This window comes from Pristis pectinata, chromosome 26, assembly GCF_009764475.1.
Source record: "Pristis pectinata isolate sPriPec2 chromosome 26, sPriPec2.1.pri, whole genome shotgun sequence".
In the NCBI taxonomy this organism is placed as follows: Eukaryota; Metazoa; Chordata; class Chondrichthyes; order Rhinopristiformes; family Pristidae; genus Pristis; species Pristis pectinata.
In genome coordinates, this window is record NC_067430.1 from 31,142,661 (window position 1) to 31,147,240 (window position 4,580).

Consider the following 4,580-nt stretch of genomic DNA (forward strand, 5'->3'; position numbering starts at 1 on the left):
TGAACAGAGAGACCTCGGGATTCAAATCCATAGCTCCCTGAAAGTGGCATCACAGGTAGATGGGGTGGTGAAGAAGGCATATGGCATGCTTGCCTTCATAGGTTGGAGCATAGCATTTAAACATTGGGATGCTATGTTGCAACTTTACAAAACACTGGTTAGACTGCACGGAGCACTGTGTGCAGTTCTGGTCACCACACTGTGGGAGGATGTGGTTCAGCTGGAGAGGGTGCAGAGGAGATTCACCAGGATGTTGTCTGCATTGGAGGACTTTAGTTATGGGGAGAGATTTGATAGAGTAGGTTTGTTTTCCCTTGAGTGAAGGAGACTGAAGGGTGATGTGATGGGGCATAAAGTGGGTAAATAGTCAGAATCTTTTTCCCATGGTGGGGCATAGGTTTGAGGTGAGAGGTAGGAGTTTTAAAGGGGATTTGAGGGGTAAAATCTTTTCACAGTGTTTACTATCTAGAACTTGTTACCAGAGGAGCTGTTGGAATGCGATGCAATCACTATGTTTAAGAGGCATTAAAACAGTCTCTTAACTAGGCAAGGCATTGAAGGATACGGTCCTAGTGTGGGCAAATGGGATTAGTGTAGATGGGTGAAAAGGTCAGCATGGATGTGGTGGGCCGAAGGGCCTGTTTCACTGCAGTACGGCTCTGTGATTCTCCATTTCCAAGTCAGGTTGGTGTGCGCCTTGGAGAGAAAGCTGCAAGGGTTGCTCTGCTGTCTGCTGCCCTTGAACCTTCTTTGCCCAGGTAAGATCGCAGGCACAGCATATAAGGGTGGCATCTTTGAGCGTGCTGCAGGAGTCTTGGATGGTACAGGGCCGGAGGAGATAACAGAGAGAGGAAGGGACGAGGCTCGCTTCATTGGTAAATGGGCAAAGGTAAGGCTACTCTGCGCAATGAACAGTGCAGCACAGGAACAGGCCCTCCGGCTCACAATGTCTGTGCTGACCATGATGCCAATTTAAACTGCACATCTGCCTTCAAGTGGTCTACATCCCTTCATGCGCCTATCTAAATGCCTCTTAAACATTGCTATTGTATTTGCTTTCACTTTTTCCCCTGGCAGCATGTTCCAGCCACCCACCACGTTAGCATTATCACAAGTGGTAGCCAACCACAGGATGCAGAAGAGTCTGTAACACAACTGCCCAGAGCAATCCCAATGCACCTTAGTGATGTTTAAACATCTCACTTACAACAAACAGTGACTTCCTTTCCTCTGCTGACATCTAGTGAGGAAAGTAAATGTTGCACAATGTCTGCATCACGGGACAGGGTAAAACTATTTGCACGACAATAAGCAGGAGGAAGGTCCTCCCCGTCACCTTCAGCCCAACCAAGCCGTGAGGTCAGCTGTGAAATGGCTCACCTAATCTGTCAACAGATAAATGTTTCAGAATATGTTCAAGAAAGAATTGCATTGGTATTGGTTAAAGTTTGAGTTTATTGTCACGGACAGACATAGCCGGGGTATAAATGCCACGAAAATTAGCTTTTTACAGCAGCAGCTCAGTGCATTAGAGACATAATTACATAAACTTAAATCAACATAAATTATACGTAACTTACACGACAAAATAAACAAAAATAACGTAACGACATCAGCGCAAGTTGAAGGAAATTCAGTCCGAGGCAGTGTTGGGGTTCTTCAGGTGGGTTCAAGAACCTGACGGCAGTGGGGAAGAAGCTGTTGTTGAACCTTGAGGTGTGGGTCTTCAGGCTCCTGTACCTCCTGCCTGATGGCAGCATCGAGACGAGGGCATGGCCCAGGTGGTCGGGGTCCCTGATGATGGAAGTTGCCTTCCTGAGACATCCTGAGACACTGCTCCCATAAAAATATGATAAAGATCAAAGTATTTGTTTGAAATATTAAGCGAGGGATAACTATAAGGGATGTGCTACTGGACCCTGGTTTAATCCTGACCTCAGGTGCTGTCTGTGTGGTGTTTGCACGTCCTTCCCTTGACTGTGTGATTTTCTGCTGGTTTCAGCTCCATGTACTTACTCCGCCATTCAGTAACATCATGGCTGATCTGTTACTTCCTTTCCACTTTCCTGCTCCAAGCCCGTATCCCTTGATTCCCTTAATGTCTCAAAACCTATATTGGATGTACGCAGCAGATGAACCCCCAGAACTCTGGTGGCGGAGAATTCCAAAGATTCATCACCCTCCAGGTGAAGTAATGTCTACCCAGGTTGGCCCTGAATGACAAACCCCTAGTTTCAGATGGTGATCCTTTGTTCCAGACAATCCAGCCCAGGGTAAAAGCAGCCCCACATCTACCGGTCAAACTCGGTCAGAATTTTGTATATTTCAGTGAGGTCAACTCTTGTTCTTTTAATCTCAGGAGAACAAAGGCCCAACCTGCTTAATCCCTTCTGAGGACAAACCTGCCATCCCAGGAATCAATCTGGTCACCCCTTGTTGGACTCCTCTGCAGCAAGTGTGTCCTTTCCTAGTAGGGAGATCACACTTGTACTATTCCAGGAGCAGTATCACCAGGCCCCGTGCAATGACTTTACTCCTGTCCTTAACATCCTGTGGGATACTATTTACCTTCCTAACTGCTTGCTTTCCTTGTCCATTAACTTTCAGTGACCTGTGTACAAGATCCTTAGGTGTCTCCAAATGTCAACACCTTTTAATCTGTCACTATTTAAACAATGTTTTTTTTACCGAAGTGGATGGCCTCGCATTTTTCCACATTATATGCCTTTGCCCAGTCACCTGATCTGTCTACATCTCCCTTAAAGCCTTTTTGCACCCTCCTTGCAACCCACACTGGCTTCATATCATCAACAAACTTATACTTGATCCCCTCATCCAAGTAATTGATCTAGACTATGAACAGCTGAACCACAGCAACGATCCCTGAGGCACTTCACTGTTCGCAGCCTCCCAACCTAAACCCATGCAACAAAGTCAAAGTCAAGTTTATTGCCATCTGCACAAGTACCTGTACACAGGTGCAATGAAAAACTTACTTGCAGCAGCATCACAGGCACAGAGCATCAGATAAGCAGCACTCACAAGAAAAACATAAATTAAACATAACTTATACACAATTTTTACAAGAAAAAACACAATTAGAACAAAATAATCAAAGTCTTTTTTTAGTGCAAAGTGATCAAAGTGGTCATAGAGCTGTGATACTGGGGTAGTATTGTTGGAGCAGTTCTTGTCCAAGCAAGGGGAGTATTCCATCACACTCCTGGCACTTACTTCTTCCACTCTGCCATCAGATTTCTGAATGGTCCATGAACACTTTTTGTAGCTCCCATCGGGCAGGAGGTACAGAAACCTGAAGTCCCACACCACCAGGGTCAGGAACAGCTACTTCCCTTCAACCAATCAGTTCTTGAACCAACCGGCACAACACTAATCACTACAGTTCAGCAACACTGTGACCACTCTGATCACTTTGCACTAAATTGGACTTCAGTTGTTTTTTTGTTCTAATTGTGTTCTTTCTTGTAAAAATTGTGTATAATTTATGTTTTTCTTGTGGATGCTGCTTATCTGATGCTGTGTGCCTGTGATGCTGCTGCAAGTAAATTTTTTGTGCACCAGTCCATATGACAATAAACTGATCTTTGACACTACTTCGTTTTTCCTTTTTTTTGCATTATATATTTATGTTTGTAGTTTATAGTAACTTTATGTTTTTGCACTGTACTGCTACCGCAAAACAACACATTTCACGTTATATAAGTCAGTGATAATAAATCTGATGGCAACAGCTCTGCCCATGACTGCAAGAGACTGCAGAGAGTTGTGGACACAGCTCAGCACATCACAGAAACCAGCCTCCCCTCCATGGACTTCTGTCTACATTTCTCGCTGCCTCGGTAAACAGCCAACATAATCAAAGACCCCACCCACCCCGGACATTCTCTCTTCTCCCCCCTCCCATTGGGCAGAAGCTACAAAAGCCTGAAAATACGTACCCCCAGGCTCAAGGACAGCTTCTATCCCGCTGTTATAAGATGATTATCAGTTCCCCAGTACGATAAGATGGACCCTTGACCTCACGATCTACCTTGTTATGACCTTGCACCTTCTTGTCTACCTGCACTGCACTTTCTCTGTAGCTGTGACACTTTACTCTGCATCCTGTATTGTTTTCCCCTGTACTACCTCAATGCCCTGTGTTATGATTGATCTGTATGAACAGTATGCAAGACTCGGTACGTGGCAATAATAGACCAATACCAATTCCACTGATTCGGATTCTACATTTTTTCGTGCTGTGTTCTTTTCTACATTGCACCAGAGACATTTCATTGCCACGTGTTTCTGAGAATGTAGAAGTACCTGCCCTGCCCGCAGTGCAGCGTTAAAGTCCCGCAGCTGTAACGGGACATTCCGCACTGATGTAAGACCCTCCCACCCACACCCTGATTGACGGGCAGCCCCAGTGAACCACCTGACCACAGCCGGCACCCGGGGCCCGGCCGCGCCTGCGCGCCAGAGAAGCGCCGGCACCCGGTGCCCGCCCGCGCCTGCGCGCCAGGGAAGCGCCGGCACCCGGGGCCCGGCCGCGCCTGCGCGCCAGAGAAGCGCCGGCA